We start from the raw sequence: 13,833 nt of genomic DNA, 5'->3' as shown, positions 1-13,833 counted from the left end.
AATATGGTTTTACAATAAACCATTTATTTATTATTAGTAATTGATCTGCATACTTATTGTATATGCTTGTATATTTATGGTTGTATAAAAATTTCTTAGATGGGGCCAGAGAGATGGTTCAGCAGTCAAAAGTGCCTATTACTTTTGTGGAGGCCCAGGATTCAGTTCCTAGCACCCACATGCCTGTTATTCCAGTTGTAGTGGATCTGATGCCCTCTTCTGGACTCCCCAGGCTCCCACAAGCATGCTGTTCCTTTGGCAAGTGACTTCCAGCTACTCCCAGTCTGGGAATCCTTGTTTGGATTCATGGAGGATTGTGTTTAAGAGTTCTTTACATTTGCTTGCTGTGTGACAGAGTTCATTTTCTGGTGCTATAAAAAGATACATGGGACATAGCTGTGTATGAAAAATAGAAGTAAGTTCACGTGGTTCTCAGTTCTGGAGACTGGAAAGTCCGAGGGAATAGAGCCAACATGTCCTCAGCTTCCAGGTGGGGGGCTTCCTGGCTTAATATCTTAACAGTGGTGGCTTCATGTGATGACTGAGAACAAGAGAGCCAAATAGTATTTGTTTTTGTAACACAACTGTTTTGTCAAGAATCCATTCATCCATGCATTCATGAATGGATAAATCCATTCATAAGGGCAGAGTGCTCCTGGCCTACTTACCTCAATAAAATATGATTAATGTATGACTTGGGTCATAAGGTAATAGTGAAATTTCAATGCACGGTGCATGCACAATACTTTGCATAGTACCCCCTGCCCCTCTTCATGCTCTAACCACATACTCCGTGCTTTCGCATATCATTATGAACATTTGTGAGGTCTTTAGGGCCAGGAGGAGGGAGAAGCTACTTCCAGGGTTCTGGAGGGCTGACAGTTAATGCCTCCGTCACAGAGAGAAGGAAATCTGGGCTTCCAACTAGCATTTCTAATAATCATTTTTTGCCATAAATAGTTCAAAAAAGAAAGCAAAATGTAAGAATGTGTGAGTCCTGCCCAAGAATGTATGCTATGTTCTTTTAAAAGGAAATGTCAACAGAGAGTTGGGTGACAACCAGTCTCACGCCGACCTTTCCAACAAAGCAGAGGCCATTCCTTGGAAACTATTTATAAAGGCTCTTATCTGAGGGAAGTTAATTCTAGGCTTTCTTCTAATTCAGAGGACAGGAGGGTCAACTCATTAGCTATAACAAGCCTTTTGGAATGGGCATTGCAAAGTTGGAAGGACATGGCCATTCCCGTGGGAGTGCTGTTTGGTTGGCTACAATGAGGCAGCTGGGAGTATGAGATGCCATGGTTTACACTCTACTGCCTTTTGACACAGGGTGATATTTCTGAGTTCAGACCTCAGTTTGCTTATCTGTAAAGTGGGCATAATGATACTGAGCTCCCTAACAAGACAGACGTGAGGATTGAGTCTACAGGACACACTTCGTGCAGTGACTGATTCACAGGTCTTTCCTGGGTGTTGTGACTTTTCATCTTCTTCTTCCTTCTTCTCTTCCTTCTCTCATTTTCCCTTCCCCTTTCCATCTTTCTCCTCCCTGCTTCCTTCTCTTTTTAAGTGACCTTCTTGTCATCTGTCTGTGACTGTTTCAATCATTGCCTTTAACCATTCTCCTTCTTTTAATTTAATTTAATTTATTTATTTATTTATTAAAGATTTCTGTCTCTTCCCCACCGCGGCCCCCCTTTCCCCCCTCCCCCAACCAAGTCCCCCTCCCTCGTCAGCCCAAAGAGCAATCAGGGTTCCCTGCCCTGTGGGAAGTCCAAGGACCACCCACCTCCATCCAGGTCTAGTAAGGTGAGCATCCACTAAACTGCCTATGCTCCCACGAAACCAATAGGTACAGTAGGATCAAAAACCCATTGCCATTGTTCTTGAGGTCTCAGTAGTCCTCATTGTCCACTATGTTCAGCGAGACCGGTTTTAACCCAGGCTTTTTCAGACCCAGGCCAGCTGGCCTTGGTGAGTTCCCGATAGAACATCCCCTTTGTCTCAGTGTATGGGTGCACCCCTCGCGGTCCTGAGTTCCTTGCTTGTGCTCTCTCTCCTTCTGCTCCTGATTTGGACCTTGAGATTTCAGTCCGGTGCTCCATTGTGGGTCTCTGTCTCTGTCTCCTTTCATCGCCTGATGAAGGTTAATATTCAGGAGGAAGCCTATATGATTTTCTTTGGGTTCTCCTTCTTATTTAGCTTCTCTAAGAACCCGAATTATAGGCTCAATGTCCTTTATTTATGGCTAGAAACCAAATATGAGTGAGTACATCCTATGTTCTTCTTTTTGGGTCTGGCTTACCTCACTCAGGATGGTGTTTTCTATTTCTATCCATTTGCCTGCAAACTTCAAGAAGTCCTTGTTTTTTTACTGCTGAGTAGTACTCTAATATGTATATATTCCATACTTTCTTCATCCATTCTTCAATTGAAGGGCATCTAGGTTGTTTCCAGGTTCTGGCTATTACAAACAATGCTGCTATAAACATAGTAGAGCATATACTTTTGTTGTGTATAAGGCCTCTCTTGGGTATATTCCCAAGAGTGGTATTGCTGGGTCCATGGGTAGGTTGGTCCCGAATTTCCTGAGAAACCTCCACACTGCTTTCCAGAGTGGTTGCACAAGTTTGCATTCCCACCAACAGTGGATGAGTGTACCCCTTTCTCCACAACCTCTCCAGCAAAGGCTATCATTGGTGTTTTTGATTTTCGCCATTCTGACAGGTGTTAAGATGGCATCTTAAAGTTGTCTTGATTTGCATTTCCCTGATCGCTAAGGAAGTTGAGCATGACCTTAGGTGTCTTTTGGCCATTTGGACTTCTTCTGTTGAGAGATCTCTGTTCATCTCAGTGCCCCATTTTATAATTGGGTTGATTAGCCTTTTACGGTCTAGTTTCTTGAGTTCTTTATATATTTTGGAGATCAGACCTTTGTCAGTTGCGGGGTTGGTGAAGATCTTCTCCCAGTCAGTGGGTTGCCTTTCTGTCTTAGCAACAGTGTCCTTTGCTTTACAGAAGCTTCTCAGTCTCAGGAGGTCCCATTTATTCAATGAGGCCCTTAGTGTCTGTGCTGCTGGGGTTATACGTAGGAAGTGGTCTCCTGTGCCCACTTGTTGTAGAGTACTTCCCACTTTCTCTTCAATCAGGTTCAGTGTGTTTGGACTGATATTGAGGACCATTCTCCTTCTTTATAACTGTATTATGACTGCTGTCTCTGGTGTTCTTTGAGCGACATCCATCTTCACGGCTGTTCTAATGCTGAGAGTAGTGCCTCAGTTAATATCACCAGATCATTCTGTAAATGAGAAAATGACTTGCCTAATGGTGATGCTGTTGTGGTGGAAATGCCTGCAAGAGGAAGAGGGAGGGATTGCAAGGAAAATCCAGAAGCCAGAGCAAGGGGATGGTAGGCAGAGACTTGGCCCATCTCTAAAACCCTGCTTGAGATAATTACCCTAGGAATTTCCTGAACTCTAATCTCCTCTAGGTGAACGGCCCTAATGATCTAAGAACCTCTTACTAGGTCCCACTTCTAAACACACTACCTCTAGGATGAAACTTTCCATGTAAAAACTCTGGGTGACAAACTCAAACCATATGCAAAAGATGGCAGAGATGGTGAACACTCATATTGGAACCTGCTGGGTTATGAGCCCATGCTTACTTGGTGACCATCTTTGTAGCCTTAGGGAAGTGACTTTACCACTTCGAGCCTCTGCCATTAAATTCAATGATTGCATAAGCATTCAGTGCCTGGCTGATCATCTGATCCTAAGTGTAAAGTTAGGGAGAGTCTCTGTGTCCTGGAGGAGGCACTGGGGTAGAGTGTTTGGACTGTCTTCCTCCTGTTCCCAAAGAGCATGAAGCAGGGTAAGAACCTCCTTCAGAGTCCTCCATCTTTCTTCCTGTAAAGTCAAACCAGAATGGCACCAAGATTTCCAGGCATGGTGACAGTAGTGACCTATGATTGATTTCATGGCCTAAGCCTTTTACTCACACTGTTACTATGGATACACTGAGCAAGAACACCCAACAGTGGCTTTGAAGAGCTCTAGGGGCTGTCCTATCCAAACATCACATAAAAGAAAAAATTAAGCATAGGGGCATAATTACTTCAGACCAGTGGGGTGGTGATGGTGTGAATGGGTGGATAAGAAAGAATAGACTCTGAAGCCAGACTCCAAATATCTGGATCTTGTTTATACTGCATACATTTGGGACTTCAGACCAGTTGCTCAAGGTGTCTGTCCCCATTCTTTACTTATATTCATGGCCCCTAAAACACTTAGTACTGTGGGTATTCCAGTGAGTTAATGTGTGAGGCTGTGTTGCCACATCCCACATGTCAGTAGGTATCCTCTAGTTTCCAACCCATAGTATCACTATTAATTGGCATAAACTTGTAATCAAATCCTCATCGTATTGTTTTGTTCTGCCTACCGCACTTTACCAAGCTCCTGGGGCCCCAGGCTGTCATAGTGTAGGCTTTCTAGAAGCAGATCCCTAGATATGCATTTTTGCTTGTTTCTTTGTTAAGCTTCAACTCCACTGAAAAAAAAAAAAAAACCAGAAAAGAATGTGGGCATGAGTTAGCAGGCGGCTGGGGTGCTGGGGACGCAGCCCTGCCGCTCCTATTTCAACACTATGGAACAAAGACTCCCAAAGTTGGAAGAACCTACTTATTTATCAATAGAGATCTGGAGGTCTGTGTGAAATGGTCTTCCTTACCTAAGTCACCAAGCTGCAAGAAGAACCCAGTGAGTTTTAAGTTGTCTTACATTTTAAGTAATTTAACTGTAAATATCCAGGTTGGGGAGATAGATAAATCCACAAAGTGCTTGAAGCATTTGGAAGCTAGAGACATGTGACTTTCTGAGGTGCTTTAACCAGACAACCTAGCCTTCCTGGTAGCTTCCAGACTAGTGAGAGGCCATGTCTTTTCAAAAAATAAGGTTGGTTGTGGGGGAGGACAACAGCCAATGTTGTCCTCCTGGGTTCACATGCGTGTGCACATGTATGTGGGCACACACATACACATACTTTAAAACATTTAAATTTTCATGCTTAATACATGAATTAAATAACTTCTTAGTCTTAGAAGAATGCAACATCATCTGAACAGCCCTTATCTCATTACTATGCAGGCATGAGAGAAGGCAGAGAAACAGGAGGTGTAAACGTTGTTAAAACCTTTTCTTCTCTTCTCAGGGCCAGATCAGATTTCTGAGACCCCCACTCTTGGTCTCTTTAAATATCTTTGCTTTCTCTCCATGTGGAGGCATTTGTTCACTGACCCATAAAGATGGCTTAGTCCCCTTTGCTGGTCTCTGCTGCTTGCCCACACCTAACTCCTTATCCACAGACCTGTCTTCTCTCAATATCATTCCCAAGGCAGTTATCACAAACTTCTGATGCTGTTCCATTTTGCATTTGGGTAACTCCAATCTGGCTTGCCAGCTCTCTCCCTTGCTTTCCTTTGTCTCTCTTGAGACTTGTGAGCATAATTCCTTCTCTGTCATCTGTGCTTCTCCCTGGGTGAGTTGGCTCCAGCCAATTGAATGGCTGAAGTAGGTAGCATGGCTTCTGTGGTGATAGTCGTGATCAGAGACCATTAGCCTGTTTTGAATGTTTAAAAAGCATTCCTTTGCTGGCCTCTGCTGTGGAGCTCTGAGTCTGGTTCCAGTGAAGGTCTAGATCTAGGTAGTAGCTTTTCAAGTCATTTGATCATGGAACCAGGAGAGCTGAAAGTCAAGGCAGAAAAGTTCATATGGTGGGTGTCTGTTGTTTTACTTGTCGGTCATCTTAGCTCCTTTGCCAGTACCATGTCTGCCTGCATTGTGCTGTGTCCCAACATGATGATGATTAACTAAACCTCTAAAACTGTAAGCAAGCTCAAATTAAATGCTTTCCTTTATAAGAATTTTTGTTATCATGGTGTCTCTTCACAGCAATAGAAACCCTAACTATGGTTGATGTCTACAATTCCAGAATTTGGGAAGCATAGGCAAGATAATCAGAAATTCAAGGTCATCCTTGGATGTAAAGCTAGTTGAAGGCCATCCTGGACTGCATGACACTGTCTTAAAGTATAAAAGGAAAGAAGGAAAGAAGGCAGGTGGGAAGGAAGGTAGGAAGAAGAATTGGTAAAAGCAAGTAAAATAGTAAACATGGATATCATTTTGGTCAAGTCCCCAGCCTTCAGCTAGAGGAGATTTGGCATGCACACCATGCCTGGATTGAGGAAAAACAAAATGGACTTCTGTTTTTTGCACTGGCTCACCATGTAGGGGTGAACTCCTGGCAAGCTCTGTAGACTTTCTTATAGCTCTAGTGGTTCAGGATTATCTTCTGAAGACAGTTGTGGATGACAACTGGTGGAAACAATATGATGAAGGAGGAGACTGTCCACTCATTTCCCAGCTTCCCAGACCCAAATAATTACACAGCAACTATTTTAATTACAACACTGGCCAATGACTCAGGCATATTTCTAACTGGCTCTTACATCTTAAATTCACCCATTTCTATTATTCTATATTTTACCACGAGGCTCATGGTTTGTTACCTCTTGCTTCTTGGGCAGCTACATGGCATCTGCCTCCTTTGGAAGCTATGTGGCATCTCCCTGACTCTATTCACTCTCTCTCTCTCTTTCTTTATGTCTGTTCTGATTTCCTGTCTGGATTTATTCTGCTAAGCCATTGGCCAAAAGAGCTTCTTTATTAACCAATGGTAACAAAACATATTCACAACATACAGAGGGGAATCCCACATCAATATGATTAAAAGCTAGGTGGAGGAGGGAAAATGACTGAAAGCTAAGTGGAAGAGGAAACGTGACTTCAGTGTTACAGAGACTTCAGAGTCTGGAGGGGGAGAGCCTAGGCATGTCTACTGCAAACCTTGGCTTTCCTATAAGTAGATGCCTCTTGTGTGCTCGGTTGGGGTCAACATCAAGGTTTCAGTATTCACACTGTTGCTATCACAGGAAAGCAGTGTGTATTCTGTGTACTGTAGGATTTTTGGCAGTATTCCTGGTGGTGACAACCCATCAATGTCACTCAAGTATGGTAAGCAAAAATGTCTTCATGTGGAACCAGGTGTCTCCTAGCAAGCAATTCAACTCACTGGGAACCTCAATCAAGGTCACCAGCCTTCCCCACCAGAGGGTGAACTTCAGAGCTACACTGAAATATCAAATTTATTCCGTAGAGTTTTATTTGAGTTGAGAGATCCATGGCTGCTGATTGACGGCAGAGGCTAAATCTTGAAGAGACTGGCTGCGCTTGCTTTCAACCATAGATACCTTGGTCTCTGCCTCTTGAGTCCTTTTTATTTCTTTTAGCTTCCATCTGACCCTCAGACTCAGTCACCCTGTGTCCTTTAATAAATCCCTGCTTCAGTTAACCCAAATCTGTTCCAGTTGTCTCCCATGAAAGAACTTCACAGACACAATGATTAATCTGTTCAATTTTATGACTTGGTAACAGTCATCCAAGACTGGAAAAGTTTCCAGACACAGAAAAGAGGGGAGACCTCCACTTGACCATGGTTGCTTCTTCTTGTCTTTAGGTTTCCAGTCTTCCTATTTCCCACATTTGTACGTATTCTTTAGGCAATTTCTTGTCACTCCAGGGGGTGCTGAGTTAGTTAAATAAAGTACTCAACCATCTCTTCTTTTGCATATGTGTGTGATGTATGTGTGTGCATGTAAGTTTGGGAGCATGTGTGCCTGCATATGTGTGTGTATAGCCATGTGCCCATGTGTATAGATCAGAGATGAAGAGACAAAGTCTGCTGTAGGAAATCTTACAGAACTCATTGATTTGGTTAAACAGGCTAGCTAGCAAGCCCCAAGGTTCCATCTGTGCACACTACCATGCCTGGCTCACATAAAGAGTACTGGAACTTGAACTCAGGCCCTCCTGCTTGTGACGCAAACACCAAGCCCTCTTGCAGCCTCTCAGTGATACTCTTCAGGAAAGCTCTTTGCTTTATGACTTCTCTGGGTATTGGTAGTGGGATCATCTTTAACCCGAGGACTCATCAATTCATAAGGAGACATCAACTCATAAAGAGACACAGATCTGTGTTTCTCCGTGTTTCACATCTGTGTAATTCTCTCTCTCCAAAAAAGGAATTGTTCTCTTTTTTTTTGGGGGGGGGGGTCTTGGAGAGCTTCCATTCTGTTTTTCCTGGAAAGCTATCTACAACCCTGGAATGGTTCCACTTTCAGGGATGTGTAGCAGAGACCATTGTTGATGTTGGTGATGGCTCTATCAGAGTGTTTGAAGCCTAAAGGCTGAGTCCCCACAACCTTTCCAGCATGCTCCTGATGTGCCCCTTTCTCCTAACTATGATGTGTAGCTTTCCAGCTTCTTGTGGGGCTTGTCCTATACCACAACAGAAGCAGTCTGTCAGTCGTCAGGGAAACATCATATCCTTAGGTTGGAATTGCTAGGAGTCATTTGAATTCATGGAAAATGGTTTTTGAAAATCTTTTTATTTAGAAAACTCCTTTCTTCAAAAAATATATAATTGTCTATTTCTGAAAATAAGAATTTTATATTTTTTTCTACCAAACTGCTAGAAAGATCTTAGGTAGATTTGTTACTACTCATAGATTCTGGGTTGTCTATTCCACCATATATCATATTTCTTAATTCCTTTTCCTTATGTGCATTCATTAAGACAGCATTTATTTATTAACAACATTGTGCTCTTTTAAAAATATAAGCTATTTCTGAGCTCTTTTGGGAAGGAATAGGGCATAGATTACACAATACTATCCACCAGCTATCTTGGATATTCTTTTAGCTGATTGTACTTTTCTGCTTCTACAATTGGACCAGTTGTGGCAACTGGACCAGCCCCAGGCCCAAGGCAGGCACTCATTCATCACTTGATTATGGATGCTAAGTATATTCATGCTTGGTCCTTTGGATTAGACATGGTCATAAAGCAAGATACTTTGTTCGTTTTAGAATAAGGGAAGGGGCAATGGAATTGAAGCAGTAGCCCTAAATTGGTAGCACAGGCAAGGGCTGCCACAAGACACGGGTGTGTTATATTTCTGTTTTGTGTGACTGACCCAGTGTTTTAAGAAGTGATATAGCAAGTCAGGGGTTATGCTTGGAATCTTTCATGCCTAACCTCCATCTAAGAGATTCTGACACAAATGGTTCAAGAACCATTTGGGAGCCTAGCCTGTTTAGATGCTCACCTTCCTAGACCTGGTTGGAGGGGGGAGGACCTTGGGCTTCCCACAGGACAGGGAATCCTGACTGCTCTTTGGACTGGAGAGGGAGGGGGAGGGGAGTAGGGGTGAAGAGTGGGGGGGAGGTGGGGAGGAGGCTAAAATTTTTAATAAAAAAAATGCAGAAGGCAGGCCTGATCTCAGCTACCTGGAAGGAAGGTTGAAATAGGAAGGTTGCAAGTTCAAGGGCCACCTGGGCACTTAGTGAGACCTCGTCTCAAACAAAATCAACCTCACCAAACAACAAACAAGTAGAGAAAGAACCTGAAATATATTAAAAATGCAGAAATAAAGGATTGAATTTTTGAGAGTTATCTGGGCATAGGTATCTTCTAGGAATGATGTCTGGACTTGTCCCCTGATGGTCTCATTGAGCAGGTCTAGGACCAGGCCAAGGAACCTGTCTTTGGAATAGTCATTTCAGGTCAGGGGTCAGGAGGACATGTTTCTATTCCTATTGCACTGGACAGCAAGCTCTCCAAGAGCAAACAACTGCTTGTCCACGACCTTGCCAGACTAGAGCAGTGGCTTCAGCTTGGAGGAACTGTGACAAGTGACATATGCAGGGTTTACACCTAGACTGTCAATTCCATAGGCAGAGGGTGCAGAAGAGCCAGCTTAGGAAGGGGGGTGTGTTATCAGCCTGTTGTTTTACCCAGCGATCTGTAGTGGAGAAGTCAGGGTGGCCTTGATATTCTTCATAAGGTGCAGCATTATCGAAAACAAGAGCAGTGGGTGGGAGATGCAGCTCAGCGATAGAGTGCTTGAAGACCTAGGTTCATCTCTAAACACTTCAAACAAAAACCTAAACTAACAAATAATAAGCAAGATGTTGGTCTGTACTTGTGGTGTACAGAGTGAAAACACTGTTTAGAGTCCATGTGTATACTGTGGTAGAAAGTAAAGGTAACCTTCACTTAGCACCTACTGTATACCAGATCACATTAATCACATTAATTTCATTCATTAGCTTGTTAAACACTGACACCTTATGATGTAGTGAAGATACCAATTTTTTAAAAGTTGGATATATATATATGTGTGTGTGTGTGTGTGTGTGTATGTGTGTATATGAATGAGTATCTGCATGTATTTTCCCCATGTGTATGCAGTGCTCCATAGAGGCCAGAGAGGGCACCAGGTACCTTGCAGTTAGAGTTAAAGACTGTTGTGAACTGTCCCGTGGGTGCTGGGAACTGAACCCAGCTTCTCTCAAGAGCAACAAGTTCTCTTTCTTAATGATAAATAAAACTGAACAGAAAGGGACTTCCTTCTTTTTGCCAGAGTGATCTGATGTCTCTTTAGCCACCAGTGTCTATGAGACTACATACTACAAGATCCCCACTGTAAAGTTGTCCCACTACATCTTAAGATGGCCCTCCATCCTATTGGGCCCCCCCCCCCCCCCCCCCCCCCCCCCCCCCCCCCCCCCCCCCCCCCCCCCCCCCCCCCCCCCCCCCCCCCCCCCCCCCCCCCCCCCCCCCCCGTAACATGGAATTCAAGCTTTGCAGTTTCTCAGTGTAACACCTCCTCCCACTGGAGCCAAGCCAGCACAGCTCCCGCGTGACATACTGTTTGCTCTGTGTCTCTGATATGTGCCTGGTGTAATATTTACCAACTGGTCGACTCTGTGGACAGAGCAGGCAGTGAGACTGTCTGTGTTTGCTCCACGTTGCTTCCTGGCTGGGCCCATTTCCATGGCAACGGGCCTTCCTGTCAGCAGGCTTGAAGGAAGGCACAAAGGACCACACTGTTGGGGACTGCTGCCTGTGGGCCAATGGGCTTGAGTTTTCCTCTTGGCTCTTTAACAAGAGGAGTAAAGCCTTCTCTGGAGCTTTTCCTCTTTACTTTCCTGTGTCCTGAAAGCAGTCTGTTTGGCTTTGTGTATTACATCCTGCAGGAAGGTTGGATTCTGTGATTTACTGGTGGTGAGGAAAGGGTGGGGGAGGGAGAAGTAGGGATGACCCTCCAAGGGACTCCATGGGATCCTGTGGTTTTGTTTTGTTTGGTTTGGTTTACAGGGCAGCAATGCAAGTTTGACCTGCCAGGTGTTTTTCTCTTCTGGAAGTTCTCTCACCTACCCTTCCTGTTTGCAATTTAGAAAGTTCTGCAGGAAGGGAATATCCCCTGCTCACCCCAGCTCTCTTCTTGCAGACTGACCCTAAACTGGCAGAGAACAAATTGTCCCTCTCTTGGCAGGAACTCTGGTGTCCCTCTTATCCTAAGCTAAGCATTGAGGCCCCTACCACGTCGCAGGATGCCCCAAAAACCAATAGGTCCATCAAAGACTGGTGGAGACCAAATACCAGCTACCTATGTGGCCCTCCATCATCTGGTAGCCACTTTCACATAGCAAAAACAAGCAGCTGACATTAATTTTAACAGTATATTTTATTGAGCTAAATATATCCCAAATATTATCATCTCCACAGGCAAACAATATTAAAACATTTAGCTTTCTCTCTTCTCTCTGGGTCTCCAAAATCTGGAAGGTATTTTACACTTGGCACACATCTTGGTCTAGACTAGCCACATCACCAAGTGGCTCCTGGCACTGGGGCTAGTCCACCCTGCATTACTTTTCCAGCTTCCTCCTGGTCCAGAGTCCCAACTTCCCAGGGTACCAGGCACCACAAATACTGTAGATTTCCACATCTTTTGTGCATATGTCTCAGTACTTACCGCTTCTCTTGCTTGACATGCATTTCTCCAAGCAGCCTTTAATTCCTCTTTGCAATGCTGTGACATAAATTTTCAGTCACTTCCCCTGGACTCTCTTCTTCATTCCCCCGCTATGTTTTCTTCCTCTCGAGCACAGCCCTAAGTCTGCTTGTCATAGTCTTTTCTGTCCCAGGAATGGGTCTAAAAGCAAGCACATACCTTACATCTTGGCCATCCTGGGTCTCCTGCGTGAGTGAGGTGGGAGCTGATCTTGGACTAGGATACTGCAGTTTTCCTGCTGGAGTGAGGATTCTGCTCTGCCAGACTACCCCACACCACCACTGCCCCCCCCTTTTCCTGTACCCCGGGGACCAAGTGTGGCCCTAAGTAGGCATGCTATGTCTCTTCACGTTTTCTCGGTACCCTCACATTCTTTCTTACTTCCTAAATTAGACAAAATACATATGGAAAGTATCACGTGACTTCTGGGGAGATAAGAGCAAGCCTCTGTTTACTCCAGATAGGGCATAGACGACTGATCAAGGCAAGGATTCCACCCAGGTCTAGTGCCGTGAAACAGTGGGTTTATTGGGGGTAACTTCAGGAACATGGGTGAAAGTAACTTACAGGAGCATGAGTGACAAAGCCAGCTGTGTTACCAAAAGCTCACCCTGCTTGGGAGAAGACTGAAAAAAAACCACATCCCTGGAGCTCCTTGATCAACTTGTAGGCTGCTCCATGGAAGACAGGAGAAGCCCCAACAACTGTTTACAGCTGCATACTCCTGAAGGGTGGCATGTGTCAGAGTCTTGTAAATCTCCGAGTTCCCCAGGTCCCAAGCTTAATGAGCTTCTTCTATTTTAAAAAGTTTGTTTTTTTCACTTCTCTGTGTCTCCCGCTTGTCTTTATGTGCACCACATGTGTGCAGTGCCTGACAGTGGCCAGAAGAGGGCACCAGAACACCTGGAAATAGAGTTACAGGCATTGTGCGCAGTTGTGTGGGTACTGGGACCTGAAACCAGGTCTTTAGCAAGAGTAGTCAGTGCTTGAGTTCTCAGTAGTCCTCATTGTTCGCTATGTTCAGCGAGTCTGGTTTTATCCTAGACTTTTTCAGACCCAGGCCAGCTGGCCTTGGTGAGTTCCCGATAGAGCATCCCCATTGTCTCAGTGTGTGGGTGCACCCCTCGTGGTCCTGAGTTCCATGCTCGTGCTCTCTCTCCTTCTGCTCTCCATCAACTGTTAGACTTTGCTGTTGTAAGATTGATGGCTAGGGATGAAAAGAGATGTTTGTATCTGTTAGAGCTCTGTCAGGGTGACTTATGGCTACAGTGATCTTCACCCACAAATATTCTTGGGGCATATGTCTTGATATAGATGGGATCGATGTGGGCTCAATCCAAGATCAGCCACTTACTTCCTAGCTGAATGACCTTGAGCAGGTAACAATCTTTCAGATCTCAGTGTTCTCATCTGAAAAGTGGGGGTAACAGCCGGATTGTCCTGGGGAGATGCTGAAGATACAGGTGTTTGAACACTAGATTGCATTTGAATAGCCAACACATGGCTGAAACTTACCATCTTCTGAGTGCTTCTTTTCAGTGTCCTCTTTTTGTATTAAATGCAAAATATTCTCATTTTAGTGGCAGAAAAAACAACCAAACAAAAAAAACAAAACCACCTCTGCTCTGCTTGGGCTACAGTCATCTGTACATAGCTTAACTTTAGCATCAAGATTATTCCCTGGCTTCTTCTTGGTATCCAGCACGGTTTGTGTTTGGCGCCATCTAGTGGCTAGATGAGGTAGTTGTAGTTGTTAGAGTGGATGGCAAAGCCCCAGTTTTGCTTGTGTCTCCTCTTTCTTTTACTCTGTCCCAGGTTCCATCTTTTGAACTTGAACAGCTAACACACAATTG

At 44.3% G+C, this 13,833-nt stretch overlaps 1 protein-coding gene across 1 annotated transcript in view; it reads right to left on the bottom strand.

Annotated features, from left to right (window-relative positions):
• LOC126505559 (60S ribosomal protein L35a-like) overlaps window positions 1-11,524 on the bottom strand; it is a 62,005-nt gene extending 50,481 nt beyond the window's left edge. Inside the window, exon 1 of the mRNA XM_050148645.1 lies at window positions 11,521-11,524. The gene's annotated coding sequence lies outside the window, so the exon portion shown is untranslated. The remainder of the gene's footprint in view (window positions 1-11,520) is intronic.
• Window positions 11,525-13,833: the final 2,309 nt, after the last annotated feature.

Source organism: Alexandromys fortis, unplaced genomic scaffold, assembly GCF_014885135.2.
Source record: "Alexandromys fortis isolate MF-2015 unplaced genomic scaffold, M_Fortis_MF-2015_v1.1 scaffold_59, whole genome shotgun sequence".
NCBI lineage: Eukaryota > Metazoa > Chordata > Mammalia > Rodentia > Cricetidae > Alexandromys > Alexandromys fortis.
Note: the sequence above shows the minus strand (reverse complement) of the source record. Positions and strands in the feature narration are given on the sequence as shown.